General features: G+C 42.1%; 1 long non-coding RNA gene across 1 annotated transcript; it reads right to left on the bottom strand.

Annotated features, from left to right (window-relative positions):
* Positions 1-595: 595 nt before the first annotated feature.
* Positions 596-1235, bottom strand: LOC145156418 (uncharacterized). Its single transcript, XR_013736684.1, has 2 exons — positions 970-1235; positions 596-771 (listed from the first exon to the last, which is right to left on the bottom strand). It is a non-coding gene; the product is annotated as an uncharacterized LOC145156418 (long non-coding RNA).
* Positions 1236-8012: the final 6777 nt, after the last annotated feature.

The following is an 8012-nucleotide window of genomic DNA, read 5'->3' as shown; positions in this document are numbered from 1 at the left end:
GTTGATCTACTTAAAAAATTATGGAAAGATTTAGAAAAATCCACAAAACATTTAAAAGAAATTTATAAACTAATCCTAAAATGAGTAAAAGAAAAACAAATATTAACCCAAATAGTACCTTTATTACAACCAAAATACAAGATAAAGAATTAGTTTCATATATAGATACAGGAGCTACTTTATGTTTTGGAAGAAAAAAGATATTAAAAAATTGGGAAAAATTAGAAAAACCATTAAAAATAACAATTGCTGATAAATCAATTCACAAAATTTGGTTCGTAGGAAGAGATATAGATATAGTAATTGAAAAAGCACCATTTAAAACTCCAACTATATATCAACATGATTCAGGAATAGATTTAGTAATAGGAAATAATTTCCTTAAATTATATCAACCATTTATACAAACAAATGACGATATAAGTCTCAATCATCCAACACAAGGTATTATAAAAACTGCAATTATCAAACATTATGATCTTATTAAAATAATCAAACAAGAGGTTGGCTTTCAATTACGCATATTACTAACATTTGCTAAAGAAATTGCTGAAAAACAACTCGAAGAAGTATGTAGCGAAAACCCGCTAGATCATTTAAAAAATAAAAATAATCAAGAAATAATAATATTATTAAAAAACCCTAATGATGAAGTTAATGTTCCAAATAAAATTTCATACAGCATAAAAGATGTTTCTGAATTCAAACAGGAATGCATTGAACTATTAGAAAAAGGAATCATTCGACCTAGCAAGAGTCCTCATTCAGCACCTGCATTTTATGTAGAAAATAATAATGAAATAAAACGAGGCAAACGAAGAATGGTAATCAATTATAAAAAAATGAATGATGCTACTATAGGAGACTCATATAAATTACCACGAAAAGAATATATTTTAGAAAAACTAAAAGGAAATACACATTTTAGTACATTTGATGCAAAATCCGGATATTGGCAATTACGCTTACATGAAAATACGAAACCACTAACCGCTTTTTCATGTCCTCCTCAGAAGCATTATGAATGGAATGTTCTTCCATTCGGTTTAAAACAGGCACCTGCAATATATCAGCGATTCATGGATGAAACCTTAAATGGTTTAGATCATATTTGTCTTGCATATATTGATGATATAATTGTTTTTACAAAAGGAAACGAACAAACACACATTGATGCAGTCATCAAGGTTTTACAAAGAATTAAAGAAAAGGGTTTAGTTTTATCAAAAAAGAAATCAAAACTTTTTCAAACTACAGTTGAATATCTCGGTTTAAAAATTGGAGAAAATGGTCAATTATCGTTAACAGACAATATACGAGAAAAATTAAATATGCTTCCTAATAAACTTGAAAATAGAAAACAAATACAACGATTTCTTGGTTGTTTAAATTATATTGCAGAACAAGGATTTTTAAAAAATTTAGCAAAAGAAAGAAAAGTTTTACAAAAGAAAATATCAGAAAAAATACCTTGGTCTTGGACCAATACAGATACTATTTTAGTACAAAATATAAAACAAAACATTCAAGTTCTCCCTACTCTATATAATGCAAAAATAGATGATTTCTTAATCGTAGAAACAGATGCATCACAAGACACTTGGGCAGGATGCCTAAAAGCAATTATACGAGGAAAAGTATTATTGGGATTAGATAGTGAGGGAAACCTCATATCCAACTCATCAAAAGTATACAATGATAAAGCACACACTGGTATGAAAATACCATCTGAAGTAAACAATGATAAAGTATACAGTGATATGAAAATATCACCAAAAGCATACAGTGATATGAAAATATCACCAAAAGCATACATTGATACAGATGTATCATCTGAAGTATTAAAAACAGATAAATACGAGCAAAAACTATGCAAGTATATATCGGGAACATTTTCCCAAACGGAGCAAAATTACAGCACACATGAACGAGAAACACTAGCATGTCTCAGAACATTGAAAAAATGGAAAGTCGAGCTACTTCAAACCAGATTCGAATTACGCACAGATTCCAAGTATCTACTTGGCTTTTGGCGGTATAAGTTACAAGAAGATTACTGTCGAGGACGATTGATCCGGTGGCAATTACAATTACATCAATTTCATCCATATCTCAAGTATATCAAAAGCGCCAACAATCATATAGCAGACATATTGACAAGAGAATGGAAGCCATCATAGAGAAACAGTTAAAAACATTCCTACTCGATTATGAAAGAGGCACCATTCATGAAAGATTAACGTCAGCCATGACACAAGCAAACATTATTCAAAAAAACATGTCTTTTCGGAGGCGGGAGGAATGACGTAAGCAATGACATAAGAAGCCATTAGACACATTATTGAAGACATGTGGCCTTTCAATATAGAAAGGAGTTGTAATTATTTAGGTTTTGTCTTTTATAATTATTGTATGTCTATTGTATTATTGTGATGTAACATAAAGTGTTAGTCCCTCAATAGTCTAGGGGGCTATGTTGTAAATATGTTTGTCATATTGCAATCAAACGATTGCAGTTCTATTATTGTACTCGGCTCCTTTGAGCCTATAAATAGGGCATTTGCCCATATGAAATAAACAAGCTAAGTTTGAGTGTTTAAGATTTGAGTTGATCTTAATCTTCTTCTGTTGAAATAGCTCGTCTATTTCTGAATAGCAGAAGATTGAGATCAACTCAAATCTTAAACACTCAAACTTAGCTTGTTTATTTCATATGGGCAAATGCCCTATTTATAGGCTCAAAGGAGCCGAGTACAATAATAGAACTGCAATCGTTTGATTGCAATATGACAAACATATTTACAATATAGCCCCCTAGACTATTGAGGGACTAACACTTTATGTTACATTACAATAATACAATAGACATATAATAATTATAAAAGACAAAACCTAAATAATTACAACTCCTTTCTATATTGAAAGGGCACATGTCTTCAATAATGTGTCTAATGGCTTCTTATGTCATTGCTTAAGTCCCACAATTACAAAGCTACCAAAAGTCAATTGAAGCTACCAAAAGTCAATTGGAAAAGGCAAAGACCAAGATTGGGACCACCGGGCCTACCTCCCACACCAGCTGATGTGATATCCCGATATCCCGACCTCATCCTGTCGTCGACTCCAATACGGGACCAACCATCGGAACAGTATCACTACAAGACGGAAACCACCCTAGTTGGTCGTTGATTACTGTTGCTCCATCTACCGGACCACCGGCGCGGCGCTAGTCCCGCTCTCTAGAGCCACCATCGCTCCAACTTCCGTTGCACCATTAAACCCCGGAGTCACAGCACCTTCAATGGCGACCCAACAACTCCAAGCCGCCAAAGAAGCCGCTGACGCTTCAACCTCCGCCAAGAGGCCACCAGAACCGGAGCTACAACACCACTTGATTCATTCCGTCCAAGGACCAACATCACCGACAACCCCAGACCGTCGACGAAGACCTCCAAGCTTCAACAGATCGAAGATGACAGCAGTATCTGCTCCGATATCTGACCTCAATTCTTCAATAGGAATAAAAAACAACAGCATCACCGGCCATCCCGGTCACCTCCTCCCCCGATAGCGATCGTCACCACGGGTCTCCGCCTGCTGTTCCATCGCTAGCCGATCTCCTCTAGCCGGCGATTAGCGAAGCATCCCCACTAAAGGGACGTCATCAGAAGTTGCTCCGATTTCCGTGGCACCATTGAATCCCGGTGAAGAACAAAAAGAGAAAAGAAGAAGAAGGGAAATTACCGCCGGCAACCACAGGCACAGCGCCTCCGACGAGCTCGCTGTTGCGATCTCCAATGAGTAACCACTGTGAACTCTTACCTTCCAGTCAATACCTGCGTTTCTTTTGGGTGCCTTTTCATCAACAAGAATGAGGGTAAGTGAAAACGAGGGCAACAAGACAGTAGGAATAAACAACAAACGGGCCTATGTGGTACTCTTGCTTTGATATTATTAGCCCACAATCAAATACACACGAAGTAAATAAAAGAAGACGGTATCACTACTTAGCTGATAAATCTATAAATGGGTTTATTATTCTTAATGGGCTATTTTATTATGGGCTTCTTCAAATCATATTTATTTTATTGGGCTATCATAACAATAATAAAGTGGGCTACTTTTGGAAGGCAAAATAAGCAGTGGTCGTTCGCTGCGATCTCGTCCAACAAAATCCAAGTCTAGAAGATGCATTACGACTCAATTGACGTTAAAAAAAAAAAAAAAAAAACAACGGGTTAGCATTTTGGCCCACAATCAAACAAATGGGCTGCAACACTCCCTTTGAGCTTTTCTTGGGTCTTTTTATGGACCACCTCAACAAGATATGGTTTAATTTTGCAAGAAAATAATCAAAAAATTAATGCTAGCATACCGTAAGCTTCACTCAACAGAATATGTTTCTAGAAGAGGTGTCGTGACTTGCACCACTCAAATAAAAAGGGGGAGGAGAAGAGTAGTACATTACTACTACTACTCGTGAAGCGTTTCGAAATAGCCATCAGTAACTGCGTTGCGCGGTCATCAGCAGCCGTGTTGACCAATCCCGGGAAGTCTCGCTAATCAACTCTCACATTCATGTTGACCGACCCCCGCTAGTCTTACTGCCCAGCTCTTAGTAGTCGCATAGCTCGACCTTCAGCAGTGACACGACCTAGCTCAGCAGCTGCAAAGCCCAGCCATCAGCAGCTACTTTGTCTGACTCCCAGCAGTCGCGCTGCTTAGCTCTCGGCAGCCGTGCTATCCGCTTTTTGTTAGCACTTGTGTCGCCTAGCTCTTTCCAGCAGCTATGTATCTCAGCTTTCAGCAATTGTACATCCATATTTCCCTTTTCTTCGCCCCCTCTAAGAAAAAAAATGGGGGGGAGTAGGGTTGGTACGACACCATGCATAAGTGATTCCGAAGGGGCAGAGTTAAAGTACATGAAGAGCTGATGTTATGCATGATAATGCACTCCCAAGGTGATATTAATATTCCGAGTCGAAAGCTCAGCCTCGCTGTTCAACGCTCGGTAGTCTCGTTGCCCAGCTTTCAGCGGTCGTGCTGCTCATCTATCGCTAGCAGCTCGGTGCTTAGTTCTCAACGACCGTGATGACCAGCTCTCGACTGCGGTCTCGCTACGCACCACTTGCGTGTAGCTATACTATCCAGCTCTAAGTAGCACCCCCACATAGCCCTCGACAAACAGTCAAGACAGCGAGGCATCAGTTATTAGTACGACTAGCGAAGCAGCAAAGCATCAGGTACCATTCCGCTTTAACCCAGACTTGTCACACGAGCTAGACACATAAATTGTAGGGCGCCAAGCTCCGCATACGAGGTTCAGTACCCTCGCCTCGAGTCGCCTGGCTTCTCAGCCCGACTCCATTATAGCGGCAAGCTCCGCATGCGAGGTTCAGTACCCTCGCCTCAAGTCGCCTGGCTTCTTAGCCCAACTCCATCATAGCGGCAAGCTCCGCATGCGAGGTTCAGTACCCTCGCCTCGAGTCGCCTGGCTTCTCAGCCCAACTCCATTATAGAGGCTAGCTCTGCATGCGAGGTTTAGTACCCTCGTCTCGAGTCACCTGGCTCCCCATCCCGGCTCCACTACAACAGCATGCTCCGCCGACGAGGCTCAAAGGCTTGCAACCTTTGGCTATATGATTCCACGCGATGCTCTCCCGCATGATTTATCTACGATCGCTCGCAGCCAAGCCCGATCCATTCCACGTGATGCTCTCCCATGTGACTTATTTACAATCGCTGGCAGCCAAACCCGATCTGTTCCACGCGATGCTCTCCTGCGTGACATCTCCATGATCGCTAGCTGCTAAGCCCGGACTATTCCTCTAAGCCGCGCAACATAAGCCGCGTACTGTCGCGCATCGTAAGACGCGGATCCTAAATTCAGGCAACATAGTCTGACACGGCTACCTACGCTACCCACATCAGACTGGGGGGGGGGGGGAATCCAGCTAGGTGTAACCCGAGCAAGAAAGATCCTCAAGATGGTTATTAATGCAGACTATGTAGATGGTTACTGGTGACATCCCATCTCGCATGGCTACCACAACAATCACGTCGGATAACAGTCTCAGGGACTGAATGGCAAGCTTACGCTTCTTAGCTACCCCGGTCCGACATTCCACCGACATCAGTGTTGCGTAACACTCTTTAGCAGCCTCGGTCCGCATGATCGCAGCAACAGTTACGTTGCATTGCACCGATCGGCTCGCACTCCTCTCAATGAAGGAATATCAAGTCATCCCAAGCCGCGTAAGCACTGTTTGGCTCATCGCACAACCCCACGACTCTCGTGGGCGAGGTTCGGTCATTCTCTCTATTATTAAATGCTTTGGTGCTATATCTAGTCCGATCCGATTGTCAGCAACCCAATCGCATCAGACTAGGGGGACTTGACGACGCACAGTTTATATGACTAGTTCCAGTCCAGTGTCATTGGCCGCGTACCAATAGCACCAGACTGGGGGGGGACTTGATGATATATGGTCCATTAGCATGGCCCAGACTGCTCTAGCGCGCCAGCCTGGCCTGGCGCGCTCCTGCCAACCTTGTCGGGGACTCCCTTGCCAGCCTCGCTGGGGACTCTCCTGTTGGTTTATACGACTTAGTCCAGTCCGATGTCATTGGCCGCGTACCAATAACATCATACTGGGGGGACTTGATGATATATGGTCCACTAGCATGGCCTAGACAGCTCCGGCGCGCCAGCCTCGCCTGGCGCTCCCTTGCCAGCCTTGCTGGGGACTCTCTCGTCGGCCCGGCCTGGCTCTCCCTTGCCAGTAGGGCTGGGGGCTCTCCTGCCGGCCTAGCCTGGCGCTCCCTGCCTGGGCGCTCCCTTGCCAACCTTTCCTGGTGCGCGCCCGCCAGCCTCGCACGGTGCCTCAGGGCGGCCTCGCCAAGCTCCTTGCTACCTGGGCCTGAATTGGGCTGGCCCAAGGCCTGACCTAATTGTCCCCTATATAATGAACAGTACCTCCTCCATGGAGCGGGCTCTTTCCCAAGTGCTTCAGCCGCCACTAGATCCTTCCCTTTGGCTCAGCCGCCACTAGACTCCGGCCGGGTGGCTCAGCCGCCACCCTCCGCTGTCAGCCACCATGCACCACCACTAGCACCAAGATGGTTCTCTCCAGCTATGGAGGACCATCTCAGATCTTCTAGCTGATCTAACTTAACCGTCGGATTCCGCTCCCGGGGCACAGTCACTGGGGCGGCTCTAACGACTTTGCACTGTGATATCCAGATCTCCGCCGCAGCTGAAGACCAGAAGACTCGCCGGAGGTCGATGTTGCATCAGCACCAAATTCTCATTTTTCCTAAAGTAACTAAGATTGGGAATTTATAAAACATTTAGTTACTTTATATTTATCATTATACTTTTAATGAGAATTATAGTCTTTGTCCTACCCGTTCGGCTAACGACCCTCCACCAGTCAAGGAAGCGGTAGGTGAGAGTGGACACCCATTAAGCTGCCATTTTATAGGCAACAACCTTATACCCCCCCCCCCCCCTTATAGACCGACTTCATGAATGAGGCCTACTAACGGTAAAACTGACTTGATCTTATACATATATATATTATTAACTTATAATACTATAAATTATAAGGGTTGAATTTTAACTTTTAAAATTCTAGGGGTTGGAACTAAAGTTTTCTAAAGTGACTTTACAAGTTCCAAAACTTGAGGGCAAGTTTTGTAACTCTTCAAAACTTTACAACTTCATAACTTATGAGTTTAATGGTCCATTAAAATGAAGACTCTTCATTTTATATAACCTATGAGTTCTTTAATGACACTTTTAAAGAAATGACCTTTGGTAATCCATAACTTGAGGACAAATTATGGACTCCATCAATAGCATTTAGATCAAGAATTAAACTAACAAATAATTTGCAAATAATTCCTATGATCTACCAAAACTCATAAGCATGAACATTCATATCAACAATTTTCAAGAATCATATAAACATACATAAAACTTGAAACTTTGATAATAACCTTTGAAATTG

This window comes from Lactuca virosa, chromosome 2 (assembly GCF_052849685.1).
Source record: "Lactuca virosa cultivar CGN04683 chromosome 2, Lactuca_virosa_CGN04683_v6, whole genome shotgun sequence".
Classification (NCBI taxonomy): domain Eukaryota; kingdom Viridiplantae; phylum Streptophyta; class Magnoliopsida; order Asterales; family Asteraceae; genus Lactuca; species Lactuca virosa.
Note: the sequence above shows the minus strand (reverse complement) of the source record. Positions and strands in the feature narration are given on the sequence as shown.